This window comes from Neomonachus schauinslandi, chromosome 3, assembly GCF_002201575.2.
Source record: "Neomonachus schauinslandi chromosome 3, ASM220157v2, whole genome shotgun sequence".
In the NCBI taxonomy this organism is placed as follows: Eukaryota; Metazoa; Chordata; class Mammalia; order Carnivora; family Phocidae; genus Neomonachus; species Neomonachus schauinslandi.
Genome location: NC_058405.1, coordinates 105,845,951 through 105,871,291, shown reverse-complemented (window position 1 = coordinate 105,871,291; position 25,341 = coordinate 105,845,951). Strand labels below are relative to the sequence as shown.

Genomic DNA, 25,341 nt, shown 5'->3' with positions numbered 1-25,341 from the left:
TGAAGAGATGAAAAATTGTGTAAGCTAGGCTCATGACTTTTGTGGTTATAAATTCATTGAAAATTAGTAGAATTTTTATTTCTTTGCTTCCCATTACTTTTATATACCAATATCCTCACTAAGTTATATTCTAGAAATAATTATCAAACTCAAATTATTTCTTTGTACCTTACACTCTTGGTTGTCTCTTTCAATCTGTTGGTGGTCACTTTGAGGCCTGAAAACAATGCTTCAGTGGAAAGCAAACACCTTTTGTTTGAAGGTGAAATTTTCTGTTTAATTGGGAAGTCTTAATTGACTTTTGTTGCTCAAAGACATTTTCAGTATTTTTTCTTACTATTCAGGCCCTAGAAACAATTTGCTTTCCAAACCTGGGAGGCCTCAGTTTTGCACTTGGTCTGTTCCCTTTCAGTCTTTGCTATCAACCAGCCAATTTTAATTTATACTTTTTTTTTTTTTTATAATATCTTCCTGAAGTAAGCATGCAGTAACTAATACAACCACTACTATTATACTTTTAAACTTCTTTCTTTAAATCCACAGGCTCAAAATGCATTTCTTCCCCAATATATTTATCAAGATATTACAAATGACATTTTTATTAAGTATATTTAACCTTTGGTATTTTCAGTCCTGAACAATAATTATGTTGATGCTGCTGCCTTAACCATGAAACCAATGTTACGTATTTTAAATTTTTATTAAGGTAGTTCTGTACTTGTGCTACTAACTTTTGAATTTATTAGGGTAACACTCACTGCTATAAATTTTAGTGGATAGCACAATAGAAATTTCATTTATTTGTTTTCTGTTTTATTGCTCAAGATAGAGTCCAATGCATGTGTTCTTAGCTATCAGGCAGCTTTTCTCCATGTGATGATTCAAAGACGGAGGCTTCTTTCATCTTACGGTTCCCATATCCTTTAGGGCCTGAAAATCCCTTGATTTTTTTTCCTTATTTTTTAAATTTAAATTCAATTAATTAACATATAATGTATTATTGGTTTCAGAGGTAGAGGTCAGTGATTCATCAGTCTTATATAACACCCAGTACTCATCACATGCCCTCCTTAATGTCCAGCACCCAGTTACCCTATCCCCCACCCCCCTCACCTCCAGAAACCCTCAGTTTGTTTCCTATGATTAAGAGTCTCTTATGGTTTATCTACCTCTCTGATTTCTTCTTGTTTTAATTTTTCCTCTCTTCCCATATGATCCTCTGTTTTGTTTCTTAAATTCCACATATGAATGAGGTCATATGATAATTGTGTTTCTCTGATTGACTTATTTCGCTTAGCATAATACCCTCTAGTTCCATCCACTTCATTGTGAATGGCAAAATTTCTTTTTTTGATGGCTGAGTAGTATTCCATTGTGTATATATATCACATCTTATTTATCCGTTCACCTGTCAATGGACATCTGGGCCCTTTCCATAGTTTGTCTATTATGGACATTGCTGCTATATACATTGGGGTGCAGGTGCCCTTTCAGATCACTATATTTGTATCTTTGGGGGTAAATACCCAGTACTGCAATTGCTACTAGGGTAGGGTAGCTCTATTTTCAACTTTTTGAAGAACTTCCATACTGTTTTCCAGAGTGGCTGCACCAACTTGCATTCCCACCAACAGTGGAGGAGGGTTCCCCTTTCTCCACATCCTCACCAACATCTGTCGTTTCATGACTTGTGAATTTTAGCCATTCTGACTGGTGTGAGGTGGTATCTCACTGTGGTTTTGATTTGGATTTCCCTGATGCTGAGTGATGTTGAACATTTTTTCATGTGTCTATTGGCTATTTTTTTTTTTAAGATTTTATTTATTTATTTGACAGAGAGAGAGAGACACAGCAAGAGAGGGAACACATGCAGGGGAAGTGGGAGAGGGAGAAGCAGGCTTCCCACCTAGCAGGGAGCCCGATGCAGGGCTCGATCCCAGGACCCTGGGATCATGACCTGAGCCAAAGGCAGACGCTTAATGACTGAGCCACCCAGGTGCCCCTCTGTTGGCCATTTGTATGTTTTCTTTGGAGAAATGTCTGTTCATATCTTCTGCCCATTTCTTGATTGGATTGTTTGTTCTTTAGTGTTGACTTTGATAAGTTCTTTATAGATTTTGGATACTAGCCCTTTATCTGGTAAGACATTTGTAAATATCTTATCCCAGAGAATCCTCTGATTTTTGACCACAGAGAGAAAAGGCACATCTGCCTTTTTTCTTTTTTCTATTTCTAGCTCAGTAGCAACCTTTATTATTTCAGTTCCTTCATAGTTAGTGACATCTAGTCACTTGGTCACATCTAAAGGTAAGTGGTTATAAAATATGGTTTCGGTCAACCCCTCCACATTTTGGAAAGGGAATGGCATGAACTATGAGCTTCTGGTCACAGATGACTGTCTCTGCCACTATAACCACTATCTGATTTTATTATTATTATTATTATTATTATTATTATTATTGTCTTTTGGTTACTAACAAATTAAATGCAGAAGAAGATAGCATGTCAAAGACTTTGTTTCTGAAAGGTATTTTAAATTGAGTGGGTTCATGTTTTGCCAGTGTTTTTTATACTCCCCTGAATGTTCAGATTTCAGGTTTATCATTTTACCTTGAATGAGTTATTTTCATTAGGTATATATTTCCTCTTGAGACATTCACAAATACACATAATCTATTAAAAGTTGCTTGGCAAACATATAATCAGAGAAACAAGTATATTATACCCTGGCCAGTAAATGAAATAACAGGCATCTCCATATTAGGGCAATTTCTCTAAATAACTGGTGCAAAATTCCTAGAACCTAAACACCCTCTTCTCTGGAAAGTCTAGAAACACCATGAACTTTCTCCACTCTATTTCCAACTTTTTAGATGTTCTAATGATAATTATTCTTCTATTTGTGCTTCCTAAGATCTCACTACTACTACCAGCCCATAGAAGACCTTATTTTCCAGACGTGCTATCTTGGATTTTATTTGATATGCACTAAGCTTGTATCTATTATTTATTTTTTGTTTTCTTGTTTGTTTTGGAGCATACTTTGAATAAATGTAATGTTTACAGAAATTCAATCTGAGAGTGGAGGACAAAATGGATTATTGGTAGGGGTAACACCAGAGGCAGAAGAGAAAGAGAAGACAGTTGAAACAGTGTAAATATAGTATAATAATGATCAGTATGTTTTCTAATACTTTAGACACTGACAAAAATCTTTACGTGTTTAATGATAAGTGAATTCATTTTCTCACTTAGAGGAAGTCCAGAGGAGAGCAAGCCTGGTTGGGATCCAGGCTTGGTTGTATCTGAGCTTGGTTGAATTGACACCTCGATGACATCATTAGAGAGCCACATCCCTTCCATATCTCTGCTCTGCCATCCACAACTACATCCTTTTTCCCCATGGTCATAAGGTTGCTGCCAGTAGCAACTGAGGAAAATTGTTTACTTATTCTCATGCAGCAGGAAAAAGAAAGAAATCTGACCCCTTAAAATGTACTACAAATCTATTACTTCAATTTGAGTGGGCTAAATAAGGTTGCTTTCTCACACCAGGAGCAGTCTCAGTTGCTGGGAGAATACCATGTGATGTTTGAATTTGTATTAATCAGAGTCCACCCCAAGATCTGGAAGTGTATTCAATTTCCCCCAGTTGTGTGGGATTTGGTGGTGGTGAAGGAGCAGGATGGGGAGGGGAATGCGGAATGATGGCTGTCTGAACATAATCAAGTTTCTGTTAGGGAAAAGAACTGGAAGAAGCCAAACAGATAATTTCAGTGAGAATGGGAGAGAGATGTATTATCAATTCAGTGCCATGGGAATATTTGCTGTGGAATCCAAATTACTGTACTTGAGAGCGAATCGTGTTCTTCATGATGGATATTTTGAGGTTCTTTATCAAAACCCTGCAAATACTAGATAAGGATGGTAATGGAGATGATAATGATGATGATGATGACAAAGATGACAGTGAAAACTGCATTGATAACACCTATGATGATTTAACAAGGCAATTATTCAAACTGTGGCTACCAGTCATGTGTTTTTGTTTTTGTTGCTAGCATGCTAAATTTAGACAGAAAGCCCTAGTTTAGTCCATAGGAAGAGATATTTTAGGGATCTATAGTGACTTCCTGATGAATAAGACAAACATAGGTTTAGATGATTGAAGATAGGGAAATTCTTAGTGAGAAATAGAACTAGCTGCTGGAAACTCTGCCTTCCTTAAATGCTCTTACTCTTTGGATCTCTATCTGCTTCTATTATTCAAAAGACAAGTACCTGGATAAGATAAGCAGAATAATACATACATTTGAGGTTGCTTAGTAAAGATATTTTTTAAGCCATGCCTGGTTTTTATTTTGTATTTTTTAATTTTTTGTATAGTCATCTCATACACTAGATTTCACTTATCAGACAACTTAATATTGCATGATTTAAAAAACAGTTTTAAGTATATTTTATTAAAATTAATAAAGATGAATAATAGTGAATAACTCAAAAAACTTATTTGTTTTGTAATCTATAGGATTAACAGCTAAAGTATGATAATTGTGATTAAAGCCAAAATCCCATTTTTCTTAAATTAAATAAGAATATTTATTTTAGTCAATGATATTATAAGTAAATTTAGAGGATCAAAGTCTCTGCCTTAAACACTTGTAATTAATAGTATTTTTAAAAACTTATATCTGAGCTATGGCATTTTCTGGGAGGTAGTTTTATTAAAGATTTGAATTGGAAAGAGCTTTATGTTACATATTTTTCATAGTAATATTCTTAGTGTTCATAATGTAGAAGCATATATATGCTGAGACAAATTATAATGTGATACGTTATGGAGCATCCTGCTCTGCCCCTTTGTCCTGCTTGAATTGATGCTGAATACATCACATGGAATTCATATAGTGAGCTCATCTGTGCTATGTGAACTTCTCCATGATGGGGGTGATTTTATTGAACATGTTCTCATAGATGATCTCAACTACCCCAGAACCTCAAGTCACTCTATCATCATTTACCTAAAGACTAAACTATCTGACTGTTGCATATAGAGTCAACTAACTACTTTTGCATTATCTGTCTTGTTTCCTTTATGTTTAGTATTACATCAGAATGTGAATTTGCCGTTCTGATAGAGACCATTTTTTTTGAGAGACAAAGAAAGAAAGAAATTAATATCAACGTTACTGACTGTTTACTTTGGCCAGTCATTGTTCTAAGCACTCCCTGTGCATTGATCAATTTAATCTTCACAGTATCTTGTGAGGTAATTAATACCTTTATCTTCTTGTACAGATGAGGCTTGGAGAGGTAAATTACTTGCCCATAGTCAAAGAACCAGGAACTGTTGCAGTCAGGGCTCAGACTCAAGCAACCTGCACCCTTATCCACTACACTATACCTGTAATGAGTCAGCTTTAAGCTGAGAGGAGGGGTGTTAAGATGAGGAATTTGGGGGTTTGTGGGGAGCTACCATTCATGCACAAGACTGGGTACTCAGTGCTGAGGATAATGGCACTTGGGGATATGCAGTGTGGCAATTTTGTACCTTAACATGGGATGCCTGTAAGTTTGCATGTGTGTTAGTTCCATGAAGATGAATAGAAATGACACACTGGATTTGTTCTGAAAATTTAAAGGAAGTAACTATAAGCCATTATGAAAAAAGAAAAAAACAAAAAACTACAGAGAGAGCAGAAAGATCAGTGGTTGCCAGGGGTTGGGGCAGGGGATTAAGGGAGGATGAACAGGTAGAATAAAGATAATTTTTAGGGCAGTGAAACTGTTCCATAGGATACTGTAATGGTGAATAGGTGTCATTATGCATTTGCCAAAACCCATATAACTAACTGTACAATACAAAGAGTGAACCCTAATGTATGGACTTCAGTTAATAACAATAACAATGCGATAGTATTGTTTCATTAATTGTAACAAGTGTAACACACTAATATAAGACAGAAGAAACCATGACTGAGGAAGAAAGGGGATGTATGGGAGCTTTATATCTGCTCAATTTTCTATAAACCTGAGGCTCCAAAAATGAAGCCTGTTCATTTTTTGAAAAAGGAAGGAAAAAGAAACTATTTGTAAGTTATCATACGACTGTAATTGTGAATCAGTCAGGAAATGGGTGACTCGTTTCAGAATAATTGTATCTTTTCTTCATTCATGTTGACATCCAGGACTTCCATACTCTCACTCAGGTACAAATTCCAAAAATGCCTTAATGCTGTGCTCTCTGTACACCACTAAGCTATGAATTCTGGATGAGCCCAAGTCTACTTGCCTCAGTTCCTCTGTGAATAGGAAAGAAACACCTTTTGAATGCATCATTAACTCTTGTAAAGCCACAGGGACACAATTGAAGAGTGGTTGAGTGGTTTCCCTAAATGTATAACTTACAAGGAAGGAAAAGAGAAATCTCCCCAGCATCTTTTAGCATGATTATAATGATGGGCCCGATTTTCCCATGCATAATCAGCCTTTGTTCATAGGCTGGCATTTGAAGGGAGTATTTACTCCAGATTTTAAAAATGAAAGAGCTTGTATGGGCTGAGAAAAAAAGAAGTGGGTAAATACTAACATTTCTCGTGGAGGTGGAAACTACTTCCCCTACACTTTTCTCACCATTCAAGTCACAGTGTGAAGGAAATAGCTTTCAAAATTGAGAGGGCCAATGGATCCATAACTGTGCTTTCTCCACACTGTTAAAGCTCAGTGTGGGTCTTGCTGGCGAGGCAAACAGTAAGGGAGACATCACAGGATGCAGGGTTATTAGAGAAAGCAGGAGAGATTCACATTTCTGTCACAACTAAGGTCTAGCTGACTTACCCATGCATGAGAAATGCTTCTTCTCGGCTCATTTTCTAGGGTTGGTGGCTTGATTGACCCCCCAAAAAGCAGTTTTTTATTCAGAAATGACTTATGTGAAGCTAATGATCATTATCTACCATTTCAGAATTACAGGGTTTGCTTGGGCCTCATACCTCTTCATAAGAATACAGGAGATTTTTAATTTTTTTAAATTATTTATTTATTTTATTTATTTATTTTTTTTAAGATTTTTTATTTAGTTATTTGACAGAGAAAGACACAGTGAGAGAGGGAACACAAGCAGGGGGAGCGGGAGAGGGAGAAGTAGGCTTCCCGCGGAGCAGGGAGCCCGATGCGGGGCTCGATCCTGGGAGCCTGGGATCATGACCTGAGCTGAAGGCAGAAGCTTAGCCACTGAGCCACCCAGGCGCCCCTACAGGAGATTTTTTAAAGATATCACAATTTTAGAAGAAAAGATATAAATCCACACCATGGAATAAGTTTTGCTATATACTTATTAGATAGGAATAAGAATATATAAACATATTCATAAATGGTATATAGGCACTCTATAATTAAGAGTTTGTATAATTGGTAACCAAACTCCATCATGAATATAAGGTTAAAAACCTGGGTAGTAACACTTTTTGTCTGTTAGGATTTTGATTATATTGGGGGGGGGGTGGGTAGGAGGGAGTGGTATCTTTTTCTATGCCAATCTGTGTCCAAATACTGTTCTCACTTGCACGTTTGAATCAGGTTGATGTTGGATTTGTTGCTTCCTGTTATCAATTTTGATACGTTAAGTGATGAAATTTCAAACTTTTGTCCTTAGAAAGGACAGATTCTCTTCTTTACTACCTAACAACTATAATTCTGTTGCTACTCTTCTTGTAATGTCTGTTTCTACATGCTACTGTACTATGCAATGCAGGATTAATGATAATGCAGTTCTCCTCAAACACTGACTTCAGTTATTTATGGCTATCCCAGAAAACTGTGTAATATAAGCCACTGGTGTAGCTTTGGAAAACCTCCAGTGATTTGAAATGAGGGGGAAACACAAAAATGTCAAGATTAATTACTAATCAGAAGGTTTTTTTCTTCTGATTAGTATATATACACTAAAAAATATACTCCATATTTTACAAACAACTTTGTACTATTAAGGGTATTTATAACAAAATATCATTGAGTACTATGTAGATTATGATTACTAATTTGCTTTAGCTGTCATGCGTTTACTCTGTCATGCTCTTTTATAAGCCATTAGCTTATATCATTCGCTTAGTCTTCACAAAAGCCTGTATTTATCCATTATACAGATCAGGAGACTGAGGTGGGTAGAGAAAAGCACTTGCTAAATGTCACACGTTTACTAATTAATGAAGTAAAGATTTAAACTCAGAAAATCTTGCTGTAGCGTTCCTGATTAGTAATAAATTTCTGAACAGAAGCAATCCTATTAGATGAAGACTATATGGATAAAATTCGCTATTTTTATAAGAAAGACTATCACTGTTATTATTACAGTTATTTATTGTAATTATTTTCTCTAGTGTCCTTTTCTCTTTTGACAGTCTGAACTGCAAAATTCTGTCTATAATTTGGTAGTTCAGGATTTTAAATTTCAATAGTGATTAAGTGTGATTGTTTAATAGTTCACTGTCTTACACAGTGCACTTCACTACTCTAGGTAACTGACTCATTTTCTTTCTAAACATAGTTATAATAGAAACCACTGCTTCACTTTCTAGCAGATGGAGAGCAATCTTGTTTTAATGCACATCATTTACAATAGATACAAGCTGTCAGACAACTTCTGGTAAAATAGGATGCTGAATCAGACATTTATTTTTAGTGGCAATTGTTGACACATAGACTAGCCCACCCAAATGAAAGTATGCCATATCACTTGGCTCTATCAATAAAATATGCTATAATAGTCTTTGTCTATTTTCATTTTAGATTTCTGCTTTAGACTTCCTACTATACACCATGATTTCCATCACTTCTCTTCAAGCAGCTTGTTGTCTTAAAACCATTGTACTTTATCTTCATAGTTATATCTTAGTTTTTGTTTCTATTCTTTGTTAAGAATCATCAAAACCCAGTAGTTTTAAGTAGTTACATTCATATTTCTAAAAAAATGTGCTTTAGAATCCAATAGATTTAGATTTGAATCCCAGCATAGCTCTTTATGGACTGAATGGAAAATGTGTTTTAATTACTGAAAATCCTCCACTTTTTAATTTTATAATATTTCTATCGAAGATTATTATAAGAATCAAATGAGTTAACGTTTCTAAAGTGATTATAATTTACCATATGTATTATTAACTTTAGTTCACTAATATGAGCCATCAAATAAATAATGAAAGCCCCCAACAAAAACAGATTTTAAAAAGTGAAGGAGCTGAATTAACACTTATATGACAATATTGGTCATATATCAGCTTTGTCTGTTCCACTTAGTTAATGTCTATTTTGTATAGTTTTAGTATTTTAATACTGCTACTGGAAAGAAGAAAGGAAGAAACATTGACATTTATTATATGCACAATGCCTCTTTTGGTTAATTCATGTCGATGTGATATTTGGAAAATATAATGGGAGCTAGAGTTGGGTAAAATTAAAAATGCTAAGTATATACTTTAGCTGCACATATATTAAAAATGGAACAATACAAAGATTACCCTAACTCCTACATAAGGATGACATGTGAAGCATTTTATATTCCATATTTTTAGAAAAAAATATATTTTATATGTTTTTTGTGTATTTGGTGATAAAGCAAGTATGGTAAAATTATAATAAATGGGGATTCAGGGTGAAAAGTTTATGAGAGTCTTTTTTATTATTTTTATGACTTTTCTACAAGTCTCAAATTATCTAAAAATTAAAAAATAATATCTTGGGAAATAAAAAAGTAAAAATAAAGTTGCAATCAGTCTTTTATTTTATTTTTTTTCAGTCTTTTAGTATGTTTCAACTAGATCTGGATGAACCCTTACGGGATAGGTACTTTTGAAGTATAGAGGTTTCATGTTTTATGTGTATTACATTTTAAGTTTTAGATTTGCTAGTTGTACTCTACAATATAATAATGTATTTTCTAAAATCCTTTTCTAAGTTGTTAAAAAGCCATGAGCTTACTTGATACATCTTATAAAAACAAATTATTAAGAGTGCTATTTATTTTTTACTCTAGTGCAACCAATAAGTACTTTCATACATAGATACACTCATAAATACAAATTATGGTAAGTGCGATATGAATATAAACAATGTGTAATTGTCAAGATTGACAGAGAATACATTAGTTAAATTAGTTGGTCAGTGCAAGTCTCACTGAGGAGATGACATTTCAAATGTTACTTAAAGGATAAGACAAGAAAATTAGGGAAAGTGGTAATGTCGACAGGGAGCACAAGGAGCATTGCAGAGAGAGACCAAGTCTGATACCTTGCGGAGGAAGAGAGTGGAGCATGTTTGAGAAACTGGGAAAAGGGCAGTGTGGTTGGAGTACAGTAACCAAGGAGATGAGTGGCTCAAAATGAATGTGAAGAGAGAGGGTGGGGCTGTATCGTCTAGACTCTTGAAAGCCACACTGGAAGATTTTAAGCCAAAAAGTCAGTTGGCCAGATATACAATCTAGAAAGCTCAGTTATTGTGAAATATGTTGTGTGTGTGTTGTGGGGCAAAATGGGAATGGAAAGATTAGTGAAGAGCCTATTTCAGTAGCTTAAGATGGGTAACAGTTGCTTGGACTAGAGTAATACCTGCATAAATGGAGGAAACATCATTTTGTGATATATTATGTGTATATATTTTGAATGTATTATGGGTGGAAGAAATTTACTTTATTACAAATAGCTGCAGCTTATGGGCACCTGGGGGGCTCATTCAGTTAAGTGTCTGCCTTTGGCTCAGGTCATGATCTCAGGGTCCTGGGACTGAGCCCCATGTCAGGCTCTCTGCCCAGTGGGGAGTCTGCTTCTCCCTCACACTCTCACTCTGCTCTCCCTCCCTCTCTTTCTCTCTCTCAAATAAATAAATAAAACAAAACAAAAACAAAAACAAAACAAATAGCTATGGCTTAAGACTTCAACTGAAACCATGGTAATAACAATGGCATACTTAACATTTAAGAAAATATTAGAATCTCGCTATAATGAACATTATGTTAACTAAGACTTCTAACTAAAAATGATTATTTTTAAATGAGTGAGAATTTAATCATTATTATTATAATCACAAATTATGTGAAACTTTTAATTTCTTATTTTCCTTTATAAACTCATTTAAATGGATATAACTTACTGAGAATGTACTATTGTTCTTATTTTCTTAATGGTTCAATTATACTTAAAATGATTAACAACATAATTTCATATTATGTTGGTAGAGGATGATGATGCACTTCTTAAATGAACAAAATAATAATAAGTGAATAATTAATTTGTAAATCCTGGATATTGTGAGCTTGTAGGAGGTAAATGTATATCTAAAAGATGATGAAAATTATTAGCTAATGTTATTTGTAATCATGATATTCCATGGGGAATTAGTGACCTTACTTATCATAATTGTAATAGTATAAACATTTAATCAATGCTATCAATATTTCATCACCAAAGAGTTAATGGAGAAAAGACAACCAAAAAATAGAGAAAACAAAACAAGAGAGTTGGTGATGTGGAGGATATAACATCGTATATTGGGAAGAGCCCTGGCTTAAGTCAAAAGATTTGGCTTCCAGTTCTGGATTCAGGGAACCTTGGTTAATTCATCACTGATGATTTGTAAGGTTTTCCGAATTCATAACTGATGATTTGTAAGGTTTTCTTTCAACTCCCCAATTCTGTGCTTTTTCTGAAATACAAAGGATTAGAGCCCTCTGGCTACTTTTATTTAAGTGTTCTTGTTCATTCCACATTCTCTCTGCATAATAACTTGTTTTAAAAATCAGAACTTAGGGGCACCCGGGTGGCACAGTTGGTTAAGCGGCCGACTCTTGATTACAGCTTAGGTCATGGTCTCAGGGTCGTGAGATCAAACCCTATGTAGGGCTCCATGCTCAGAGGGGAGTTGGCTTGAGATTCTATCCCTCTGTCCCTCCCTCACTCTCTCTCTCTAAAAATAAATAAATCTTTAAAAAAATTTTTAAAAATCAGAACTTAAAAATCAGTGAATATATTTCATTATCTATCATTGTGATTTGAGTGTATTGAGAAAGTGGATTCTTGGGAATAATGGAAAGATCAGATAAAGTGTGATGTGTCGAAGCAGGAATGAGATGATTAAAACACTGAGCCATTGAGATAGTGGGTCAAATAGAAATAAGGAAATAAAAGTAACTAGTTTTAGTAGTTGGGTAAGAAAACATTATAAAAGTAATTAATAAAAGAATTCTGGACCAGCTGCTATTATATTTCCAATTGCCTTATTCCTTCTTGGAATGACTCTGCATCCTCTAAATTCCAGAGCTTATTTTCTCTTTAACGAGGCTATAGGGGATTTAAAGCTGCTTCTCCAAATCTGGATTTCAGCAAAATCTGTTTGTTACTATCACAGAAAGAAATCTGGCCCCCAAATAAGCATGATCGTAATGACTACAGAGAGAAAAAAGCCTACAACTTGGGTTAGAATACCTTGAGTAGAGTTCTAGTTTTGTATCCTATTAGCTGTTCTATACAACTACATGAAAAATCTGACATTCAAAAGAAGCATTTGTAAAATGTGAACAATTTTGTCTATTTCTGTTATCCTCATCAGGAAAATAAGAGTTAAATATGGCAACTTATATAAAAATGCTTTGTTATCTGGAGACTGCTATATGTTTGTGAGCTAGTTTTTACTATTCATCAGTTTAGCCTGTCTAGTATGACCATTGATGGATACAGATGAAAATTGGAGAATTTCTTCACTACTATTAGTCAACTTTGTATTACCATAGAGTTTAACGATGATTGAGTTGTACTCCCAAACCCGACACTAATTAAGAAAAAAGCAAAAAATTCCACAAAACTCGTAGTTCCTCCAGCTCTGCAATAGATCATCACAGGACCATTAACTTCTCTGTAAGATGCTGTTCACTCTTCTAACTTCCATCTCCACCTTCTGCTTCCTTGTATATAGCAACCACAGATTCTCTTGCTCACATTATGAGTTCTCTAAATGCCATTCAACTCAATACAACTGGAACTGAATTCAATATCTTATGCATACAATGCAGATTAATGCTTTCCTCAGTCTCTGTTTCTTAGCAGTTCTAATGTAGATTTTCCACAAAAACATAAAGTAGCATCAAAGTTTCAATGTTTTTTTAGAGTAGCCCCAAATATCTAACATTAGAAAAGTCCAAGATGTAATAATCATCTGCAAAGTATAATAATTTTGACTTGGTGCCAAACCAGGGGTTATAAACTTGATTTTGAACAGACATCTTCCTAATGTATCTGGATGTAAATTCACAAATTATCATATATCCAAGTGGTCATCAATCAGTAGAATCATCTTGCAACACAAAACAGTATTATTACCAGGTTGAGGAGTTTTTATTCATTTTGTAAAATTGAATTCAAATTATACTTTATAATATAAACCTTTAATTTCATTTTATGGAAATATATGAATTTGCTTGAACAGAGAAAGAAAGTTTATAAATATGCAACCTAAACATATCTGTTGTGAAATGAGCTGTGTCCTTTGTATTAAATTAGGTACTTTCCAAAAGAAGAGGTTCAAGGTTCAGACAAGTTTTTGTGTTTAGGTAGGCTAGTTAAGTGGTTATTCCAGGAAGCAAGGGTATGGGGTCTTCGAAGAAGAGTACCGGAAGGAGGTAAAGGCAATATGAAGCATGTTACTACAGGAACTGATGAATTGGGGCTTGATTCTCCTTAGAACTTTCTGAGGAGCGTATGGAATGCTTGACAGAACTGCCTACTTGAAGACCAATCATGACAAACTCCTTTCCTCTATCAGTTGAGTGTTGCCCTTGGTATGTTAATTTCCTAGGCTAATGCATGCCTACTGAACAAGATTTACTTTGCTCAAGGTGAAATGTTGTCAATATGTGGAAAATCAAAGCTCATTTTCAACTGTCCACCATAGATTCCACAAGAATTAGAAGCCGAGAGGATTCATGGTGGGACATCAGGTACCTTATTACATATGCGTTTGTGAACTTCAGTGATAAACCACCTATAAAAACAGTGTTTAAATCATCCGGAGCCCAGTACTATTGTTTTTAGACCTATGCTTCCAAATTATATTTTCAAATTTGGAAAACCAGAATATAGTTAAACTGGACCCTCTTTAGTTATTTTATATTTGTCAAAACTGCAAATAATGTGAGATTTTATCCTATTTGCAAGCCAAGTTTGACTGTCAGAGCTTCCTAGATCTTGGCAGAAGACAGAGACTTTGGGTCAAAGATAAAGTACTTTATTACTCACAGGACTGCAGGCAGTGTGAGCTCCATGCTCAAATTAGTTCCCCTCCTTTTCAAACATCATTGAAAAGATAAAGAGGAGCACCAGGGTGCTTATATTCTAGAGGAAAGCCTCTAGAGGCAGATCTGAAAGATCATTAATGTCCTGCCCATCCCCATACTTCCCACAGTCTAAGGTTATCACTCCTTCAACTACAGGATTTTTGCTCTCCTTCCACCTCCACAAATTCTGAAGTTGCTACAACTTCATCTCCTTTTTTCTCCCCAGTCATCTCCTACTTCAACCAGAGCTTTGCCTGGAGGAGTCAAATGAAAGAGGGACCAGAGCATATTTATAAACTGTAACCAGAATTAAGTCTTAATGTCCCAATTCTCATTCTGAACAGGCTGCCATCCAGAGACTATACATATTTAGGCAGGTCTGGAGTTGCCCCTGTAGGTTAAAGAAAGACACATTATGCCAAGGAACTGTCAGGAAGAAACCCTGAAATTTCTGAAGTCTATATAAAGCCCTATAACCCTCAAACCCTTTCACCTGAGATTTTATTTTATTCACAAGCCATCAAGTTAACTTGTTCTAGTTTCACAGTCTTCTAGGTCATGGAGAGCTTTATTCATCACAGGATAGGCTCCCCAAGTCCCAAGGAAGAATGTAAAGGTGGACTGAGATGGATGATATGCACACAGTAAGTTTGTAGGATAGCTGAGCAACTCTGAGTTTAGGAAACCACCAATTTTATAAGGCCATAGCTAGCCACTGGCCCACCAACCTTTGCCCTGGAAAAAGGCATTATCTTTATTATTCTGGTCAGGTGACAAATCTGCCCCCTGCCCCAGAGGGAGACACTGTTTGTTTTACACACATCCTTGAAAGGGTAGTATAAAACAAAAGTTGCCAATGCCTTTGCTTAAAACAAAGGGCAGAAATGTCAGAGATCCAATGGAGAATTGTGTCCAAATATTTTGTTGATTTTGGTGGTAGCATTCTAGTCTTTCCATCTGGAAATGGCTTTGTTCGTTACTATCTGCCCCCCCCCCCCCCCCCCCCGTCAGCTGTGTTTTAAAATAGAAGAACTGGCAAATAAAATGTTAATTGTGTAAGAAATCAAAAAAGGTTATTTGACAAATTTACTTTTTGTTCATCATTATAATATTTTTATCTTATTTCTCCCTAATGTTGTAGTAATGAGGAAAATGGAACTTCCATTTCATAATTTTTTATGAGATATATATACAAGTAGTAACAGCTAAATTGGAAAATAAATCAAAGGTAATGGAGAAAACCATTGAATTTTATAATAATTTGCCTCTACTTTAGGCAGGTAAAAGAAAAAAGTATCCTTTATTTTATTGTATTTGATACTTTAATTTTGAAATATATTGACTCTCCAAAAGTTGAAAAATTAATAGAAAACTCCTATAAACCATTCACCCTACTTCTCTTAATGATAACATCTTACATGACCATAGTAAATTATTAAAACCAGGAAATTTATATTGGTACAATATTATTAACTCAACTACTGATGTTATTCGAATTTCATATGCACACTTTTTTAGTCTATAGTTCTTTGAAATTTCCTGTGTATATATTTATATAACCATCGCCAAAATCAAGATACAGCACACATCCATCACCACTGAAAAACCCTCCTTTTCTTTTTTCCACTTAGTCACACACTTCCCTAGCCCTAACCTCTGGCAACCACTGATCTGTTCTCATGACCATATTTTGTGACTTCAAGAATATTACTAAATGGAAGATTTTTCAATTAAAAACTTTGAGATTGGCTTTTTTTTCCCCCCACTCAATATGATTCCCTCAAGATCCATTCATATTGTGCATATTGGTGGCACATTCCTTTCTATTGCTGAGTAGCATTCCATTGTAGAGACATAACACGTCAATTATCCATTCATATGAAAGAGAAACCTTTGGGTGGTTTCTAATTTGAAGCTATTTATTATTTAAATAAATAACTAATTTAATAAATTATTTCAAGCTTCTATGAACATCTGTGTACAGGTTTTCATGTGAGCATAAATTTTCATTTTTCTAGGATAAATACCCAGGAGTATGATTGCTGAGTAAATTGCATGGTAAATTCATGTCTAATTTTATTTAGAAACAAAAACCAACAAACCAACCAAAAAAAAAAAAAAAAACACTGCCAAACTGTTTTCCAGAGAGTCTGTACAATTTTACTAGCGCTATGAGATCCAGTTGCTCAGCATCCTTTCCAGCATTTGGTATTATATATATATTTATATTTATATTTATTTATTTTAGCAATTCTAGTAGGCATATAATGAGGTCTTATAAGGCTTTCATTTGCATTTTTCAAATGGCTAACAATTTTAACCTTTTTTATTTGCTTATATTCCCATCTTTTTAAATGTAATGTTATTTTGTTATAGTAAAAGCTAAATTGTGACTCTAAACAATAAGACTTCTTTTGCCCAACTTATTGATTAATTGACTTATTTCTTGTCATTTGAGAGGTTGTATTAAATTTTGTCATTATATGAGAAGTTTATGCTAAAGCATTTTAATTGCTCCGAAACAGGGGGCTTGCACCTGGCTATTGCTATATATAAATATTTTTCAACATTTTATCTATTCATTCGACAAAGAGAGAGTGAGCACGCAAGCACAAACAGGGGGAGTGGGAGAGGGAGAAACAGATTCCCCACTCAGCAGGGAACCTGACACAGGGCTTGATCCCAGGACCCTGGGATCATGACCCAAGTCAAAGGCAGACGCTTAATGACTGAGCCACCCAGGCACCCTTTTATTTGAATTAATAAAAATGTAGAAGAATCTATGTCTATATGTTTATACTTTTAATTTAGTTTTTTAAATATTATACATAAATAATAGAAAGATGATAAAAAGGCCAAGGTTCCATTTCTGACTCTGTAGCTACTATCCATGTACCTTGGTTTGTTAGTTCTCCTCTGTGACATCCAGCTTCCCAGTTCCACAGAAGAAGGCAAGACCATTCTTCTCCAGAGTACCTTTTAGGTTTAATTTTTTCTCCTGTAATATGTAAATTTTATAGAAAATTTGTAAGATAAAGATATACATAAAAGGTACTAATTAGAAATTATTTATGTCCCAGAATAAACTGTTAATATACCATATTTCTATTGCATACATTTGTATTCATACATGTAGAAAATTGCATAAACTTTTATATTCATGTTTTATAAATTTAAAGCAGATTAAAATTGGTATGTTACATATGCTTTTTATATCCATATGTTTTTATAAGTTTAAAAGCAAATGATAGCCGCAGCAACTTCTTCCTAGAAACATCGCCAAAGGCAAGGGAAGCAAGGGCAAAAATGAATTATTGGGACTTCATCAAGATAAAAAGCTTTTGCACAGCAAAAGAAACAGTCAACAAAACCAAAAGACAGCCAAAAGAATGGGAGAAGATATTTGCAAATGACATTTCAGTTAAAGGGCTAGTATCCAAAATCTATAAAGAACTCATCAAACTCAACACCCAAAGAACAAATGATCCAATCAGGAAATGGGCAGAAGACATGAACAGACATTTTTCCAAAGAAGACATCCACATGGCCAACAGACACATGAAAAAGTGCTCAACATCACTCGGCATCAGGGAAATCCAAATCAAAACCTCAATGAGATATCACCTCACACCAGTCAGAATGGCTAAAATTAATAAGTCAGGAAAAGACATGCAGAGATGTGGAGAAAGGGGAAACCCTCCTCCACTGTTGGTGGGAATGCAAGCTGGTGCAGCCACTCTGGAAAACAGTATGGAGGTTCCTCAAAAAGTTGAAAATAGAGCTACCATATGAACCAGCAATTGCAGTACTGGGTATTTACCCCAAAGATACAAATGTAGGGATCCGAAGTGGTAAGTGCACCCCGATGTTTATAGCAGCAATGTCCACAATAGCCTAACTATGTAAAGAGCCAAGATGTCCATTGACAGATGAATGGATAAAGAAGAGGTGGTATACACACACACACACACACACACACACACACACAATGGAATATTATGCAGCCATCAAAAGGAATGAAATCTTGCCATTTGCAATGATGTGGATGGAACTGGAGGGTATTATGCTGAGCGAAATAAGTCAATCAGAGAAAGACATGTATCATATGATCTCACTGATATGAGGAATTCTTAATCTCAGGAAAGAAACTGAGAGTTGCTGGAGTGGTGGGAAGTGGGAGGGATGGGGTGGCTTGGTGATAGACACTGAGGAGGGTACATGTTATGGTGATTGCTATGAATTGTGTAAGACTGTTGAATCACAGACCTGTACCCCTGAAACAAATAATACATTATATGTTAAAAAAAAAAAAAAGAGAGAAGAAGATAGCAGAAGGGGAAGAATGAAGGGGGGGAAATCAGAGGGGGAGACGAACCATGAGAGACGATGGACTCTGAAAAACAAACTGAGGGTTCTAGAGGGGAGGGGGTGGGAGGATGGGTTAGCCTGGTGATGGGTATTAAAGAGGGCACGTTCTGCATGGAACACTGGGTGTTATACACAAACAATGAATCATGGAACACTACATCAAAAACTAATGATGTAATGTATGGTGATTAACATAACATAATAATAATTAAAAAAGCAAATGATAGGTTATATAAAGCATTTTTGTTTTTATTTTTTATTTTTTTTATTTTTATTTTATTTTTTTTTAATTATTATTATTTTTTTTAAGATTTTATTTATTTGCGAGAGAGACAATGAGAGACAGAGAGCATGAGAGGGAGGAGGGTCAGAGGCAGAAGCAGGCTCCCTGCCGAGCAGGAAGCCCGATGCGGGACTCGATCCCGGGACTCCAGGATCATGACCTGAGCCGAAGGCAGTCGCTTAACCAACTGAGCCACCCAGGCGCCCCAGCATCTTTGTTTTTAAAGCCTGGACAATATAATGTTCTCTCCAGTGAAATGCAACAATATAATTATTTTCCTATTTGTTAGATTTGTGGAGGGTGGATGAAGTTGGGAATGAGAACAAGATTTCATTGGGCAGGATGGGATGGTGTCCTGCCAAGTATTCTGTACCTTTCATCAACCCAGATTGATAATTAATGCTGAGATTTTTCTAGCAGACATTTATTCCCTGTGCCTGTGCTTCAAAAGGTTTCATTTACTTCAACTACCTGTTTCCAGACTTTGACTTTTTTTTGAGATTTTTATCTATTTATTTGAGAGAGAGCGAGATAGCACCACAAAAGGGTGGGGTGGGGGGAGGGTGGGCAGAGGGAGAGGGGAGAAGCAGACTCCCTGCTGAGTGGAGCTTGATCCCAGCACCCTGGGTCATGACCTGAGCTGAAGACAGACACTTAACCTACTGAGCCACCGAGGCACCCCCAGACTTGACTTCTTAAACAGAAAGAAAAGAACCATCGAAATTCCTAAATTGCCTATCTATCAGTGGGTTTCATGTGCTAACTTCTGCTTTTACATTTATCTATGAGAACTCTTCCTCTCAGCATGTAATGTGGTACTTCTAAATTTCTTCTAAATCCTTCTCAGAATTGTGGTTTGTGAATTGATTTGGGAGGGGAGGCAGTGATGGAAGAGGGAAGGACCAGCGCTCTGGGTTCCTCAAAGTCCAGCTGTCACCTTGAAGGGGCAACTGCTTGGCATGGGCTCTGGATTTCTGACTGAGGTGACAAATAGGTAAGGAAACACAAAACGTGTTTCCATTTTCTCTCCTGGTTAGTGGTTTTATTTTAGTTTTGGTCAGAATATATAGATTGGTCATTGTGTTTTTCATTCTAGTTTTATCAGTCATATGGCAGTTTTTAATTCCTTCTGAATTCTAGAAAATAGTTGAGTGTTTGAGTGTCTCACAGTAATACAAATTAGCGTCCTTTCCTGTTACTGCAGGATTTTTGAAAGAAGTAGAGACTGACTCAAGGACCACTATCCTGGCACCATCTCTTTTTTATTTTATTTTTTTAAGATTTTATTTATTTATTTGAGAGAGAGAGACAGACAGCAAGAGAGAGCATGAGCAGGGTGAGAGGGAGAAGCAGCCTCCCTGCTGAGCAGGGAGCCAGATGAGGGGCTCGATCCCAGGACCCCAGGATCACGACCCCAGCCAAAGGCAGACGCTTAACTGACTGAGCCACCCAAGTGCCCCTATCCTGACACTATCTTAAACCATTTTCTAGTATCAACTTTCGATTGTTAGACCGGATGATTTTTCAAAATACATTCAATTACATATAATCATAATATTTAACTAATATTTTTAAATAAACTGAGCCATTTATTACTTGAGAAAAACTACTAAGTGTAATTTTTAAAATTATGTTATGTGGGGGCACCTGGGTAGCTCAATCATTTGTCTGCCTTCGGCTCAGGTCATGATCTCAGGGTCCTGGGATCGAGTCCCATGTTGGGCTCCCTGTTTAGCAGGGGGAGCCTGCTTCTCCCTCTCTTTCCCACTCATGGTCTCTCTCATTATCTTTCCCACTATCTCTGTGTCTCTCTCTCAAGTAAATAAGTAAAATCTTTAAAAAAGTAAAAAATAAAATTATGTTACATGAATAATATTAACTTAGTAAAATTCTAAGACTTTAATAAAATTTTGTCAGCAATGTAGTGTATGATTTTAATATATAAACATAAACTCAGAAACACAGTTGTCCTTATTGCTACAAAAATAAAATGTGTCCTTAGGATTTCAAAGATGCAAGTCCTTAGTATATGAAAATTCAAATGTATTACAAGATGCGTATTTTTTAAATGTACATAAAAGTATGACTCCCTTGTCCAGCATTCCCCAAATAATATAATATCCCCTCTCCATACCAAGAAATCTACAGTCTCAAATAAGGAAATATAAGTAAATACAGAAAACAATGTATAAATATAAAGCATTATTATATACGTGAATTTTTGAAAGAGTTAAGCTTTCAGTAAAAATAAATTTTTTTAATAGTAACCTTACTTTCATTTCCAATGTAGATATTTTCCAAAGAAAGTCATCATTAAGTAGATATTTGCCTCTCAGTGTCTTACAAAAAAAAAAAAATTGTCTTTAATCAGAGTCAAAAAACAATTGTGTTCCCACCACAATAAGTGGTCCAATTATATTATTCCCTATATTTAAAAAAAAAACCCTATCAATTAATTTCATTTTTCTGTGCATTTTTATATTATATTATATTTATACAAATGCTATATAAATTACTTTTTTCTGTTTTATTTGTACTGCTAAAGTAATGTACAGACCATTAATTATAATAGTGTGGTGTTATCATTTAACTTTGGTAGTCCTAGATTTTTCTCTAGGCTATACTGCTCCTTTCCTTGATTACTGAGACGAGACAACAGAGATAGGGAAACAAGTTAGGAGGCAACTGACATAATACAAGGAAGATTTTTTTGTAATCCTAAACTAAAGCAGTAGCAGTGGAAATAAACTGTTAGAAATAGATTTTGAGAGACTCCTACGAGTTGTGATCGATAAGAATTAGGGCAAATTTATATTTATGGGATGGCCCAGGCTTGGATTATTAGATGGTGATGCCATTCTGAGATAGGGAATAGAGACGAGAAGCATATTTGGAGGGAAAGACATTTTCAGCTGTAGACTGTTGAACTTTAATGTTGAACATCTAAGGGTATAACGAAACAAAGAAGTTAGAAAATATTCTGAGATAATATATAATTTTCTAGAATCACAAGTAAGAATGGAAATGGTAACTCCCATGATATGAAAACTGATAAAATAAGCTTATGAAAATATATAATGAGTTTGGCCATTATTCTTTTTTTAAAAAGATTTATTTATTTATTTTAGAGAGAGAGAGAGCATGAGCAGAAGGGGCAGAGGGACAGGGAGAGAGTCTCGAGCAGTCCTCACTGAGGGTGGAGCCCAGTGGGGGCTCGATCTCACTACCTTGAGATCACGACGTGAGCCAAAACCAAGAGTTGGATGCTTAACCGACTGTGCCACCCAGGCGTACCTCTTTTTGTTTTTTAATAATTAATATTTTATTATTTTTAATTTTAATTCCAGTATAGTTAACATACAGTGTTATATTAGTTTCAAGTGTACGATAGAGTGATTCAACAATTCTATATAATACTCAGTGCTCATCAAGGCAAGTATACCCTTAATCCCCTCTACCTATTTCACCCATCTCCCCATCCACCTACCCTCTGGTAACCATCAGTTTATTCTCTATAGTTAAAGAGTCTGGTTTTGGTTTGTTTCTTTTTTTCTTTGCTCATTTGTTTTATTTCCTAAATTTCACATATGAGTAAAATCATATGGTATTTATCTTTCTCTGACTGACTTATTTTGCTTAGTATTGTATCCTTTAGGTCCATCCACATTGTTGCAAATGGCAAGATTTCATTCTTTTTTATCGCTGAGTAATTTTGCATTATATATATATACATATATATATATATATAGTTGAGTGAGTGTCATATATATATATATATGAATATATATATATATTCAGAGGGGGATGTATATATATATATACACAATGGAATATTATATATATATATATATATATAATATATACCACATTGGGAAAAAAAAATATATATGTATATACCACATCTTCTTTATCCATTCATGTATTGACGGACACTTGGGCTGTGCCCATAATTTGGCTACTGTAAATAATGCTGCAAAAAACAGGGTTCATATATCTTTTTGAGTTAGATTTTTGTGTTCTTTGAGTAAATACCCAGTAGAGGAATTACTCTATCATAGGGTAGTTCTATTTTTAATTTTTTGAGGAACTTCCATACTGTTTTCCACAGTGACTGCTCCAGTCTTTTTATATATAAGTCTAATTATATATAAGTCTTATATATAACATTCCTACCAGCACTGCAGGAGGGTTCCTTTTCCTCCACATCCTCGAAGTTCAGCCTAAAGAATAGTCTAAAAGGTTTTTTATTGGCAATTGCTTAGACAAGGAGAAAGCTAAGAATATATGAACCCATAAAAATACGTGGCATCTTGATTTTTTATTTAAGCAAAAATATAAGAGGCTGCATCTTTATTTTTAGGAAAGTGTCAACAATTACAGAGAGGAGTAATTGTGGTAATCTAATTTCTCCAAACAAAGAGTAATTTAAAAGGAGAAATTAAACTACTGAATAAGTAGAATAAAGAAAGAGATTTAAGAGAAGTAGTATTTAAAAGTATGTTCCAGCATTCAGTCATGGTTAAGCATTTAAACAATTCTAAGAGATGTTTTCTGGTTACAAATGGTAGGATGTGGGATGTTTGTTTATGGTTGAGTTGCATGAGAAATTCTACGGTGTGTCAGGAATAGAGCTGCAGAGAATACACCCTAGTTTTATTATTAGTATTTTTTAATATAGTTTCTTCAGTCCTACTAGCTTATAACCAATTGAGCTGAACAAGTGAACAAAAGAGAAAACAACACGCCAGGAGTTTGTGCCCCCTGGGCATAGTATGCCAGGCTAACATGGCAAACCTGTCTGTCCATTGCCATTTCAGCCTGTCTCAGGACCATAAATATTTATTTCTACCTTTTCTGTTCTTTCCTTTTATTTTTTTCCCTTACAAAGTCTAGTTAGTAAATAACAGTACTTAACCATTAAAATGGATGGCAGATATCACCATTCCTTAACTATACTCTTCCATTTGAAGAAGTTTCCAAATCTTTTTGCTTTCTTTTTGCCTCTCATACTGCTTTCTCCTATACGTTTCACCACAAATTAATCTTAAATCCTAGGACTAAGACTATCCAAATGTGACTTTAAAGCTATTTCCTGATTTTCCTGTGTGTCCAAAAATATGTCCAATTTTACTCATTTAAGAAAAATTTGGAGTAAGTGCCTCAGCTGTATTAGGAATAGAAAGATGTAAAAAAACTGTAGATATCTGTTTTCTAAAAATTTACATTCTGGTAGAAAACACAAAATATGCAAATAAATAACTGAAATGTTTGGTAGTATAAGATAAATAGAAGAAATACACAAAGAGGTAATTTTTTTTCTCTTTTTTGCTACTACTTGAATACCGGTTTCATAATAATCTTTAAGCTGGTCCTTAAAGAATGGGTAGGATTCGATATCATCATTATCTCTTTTTAGATCAAAAGCCTTAAAGTGCTGTGGTGCCTGCGTGGCTCAGCCAGTTAAACGTCTGCCTTCAGCTCAGGTCTTGATCCCAGAGTCCTGGGATAGAGCCTCGTGTGTGTCGGGCTCCCTGCTCAGTGGGGAGCCTGCTCCTCCCTCTCCCTCTGCTGGCCGCTCTGCCTACTTGTGGTCTCTCTGTGTCAAATAAATAAATAATATCTTAAAAAAAAAAAAAGCCTTTAAGTACTTGAGTAAAAACTAGAAAAGTTTTATATGTGAGTAGCAAACCCTACCTAGCTTCCCGAGGCTAGTCCTAGAAAGAAAATATTAAACTCTAATATGACAAGGTCAATGTTAAATTATGAATAAACCTTTGGAAACAGTGTATATGTGTTTGCATGTGTATGCTAGAATGAAACAGGCACACAAAAATGTACTCTGTCCATACATAACAGATAATTCCACCTGTTTATTTTTTTTTAAGATATTATGATGGTAAGAAATTTGAGAATGAAACTGTTGGAGTAGTTTCAGTTCAGGGCAAAATCTAACTGGAACAATGGAGCATCGAGTATTGCCCTGGGGGTGAAACTGATAAAACCTCAGCCTGGCTCATTTGCAAAGTCCCTGCTGTTCATCTCCCTCTCTCTCTCTTTGAGCCAGAGTGATAACATTCACATGGACATTCATTGTGACTCTGGCAATTTGTCTTTCACTGTTTGCATTTTCTATTTACTGGTGAGAGTTACATTCCTCACTCAGAAGATTTGTCATTTGGGGAAGGAAGTGGAGTGGTTTATTTAGAATAATTTATTCCTGAGTGATTTTTTCTTTTTTTTTTTTTTTCCCAAAACATTGTTACCCATTCTCGAAACTCACAGTTACTTCAGTGTACAGAATGTAAGAGCACAGGAACTTTGAAAACCTAGTCACTATGTGCTAAAGACTGTGCTAGATATTTTACAGATATCT

At 35.2% G+C, this 25,341-nt stretch overlaps 1 protein-coding gene, 1 non-coding gene and 1 pseudogene across 2 annotated transcripts in view; 2 read left to right on the top strand and 1 right to left on the bottom strand.

Annotated features, from left to right (window-relative positions):
- The window catches only part of LRP1B (LDL receptor related protein 1B), a 1,499,204-nt gene that overhangs the window by 573,494 nt on the left and 900,369 nt on the right, over positions 1-25,341 (top strand). The gene's annotated exons all lie outside the window — the stretch shown is intronic.
- On the top strand, positions 9,465-9,567 carry LOC123324465. Its single transcript, XR_006539830.1, has one exon. It is a non-coding gene; the product is annotated as a U6 spliceosomal RNA (small nuclear RNA).
- Positions 12,670-25,341, bottom strand: part of LOC110585788 — a 48,615-nt pseudogene continuing 35,943 nt past the window's right edge.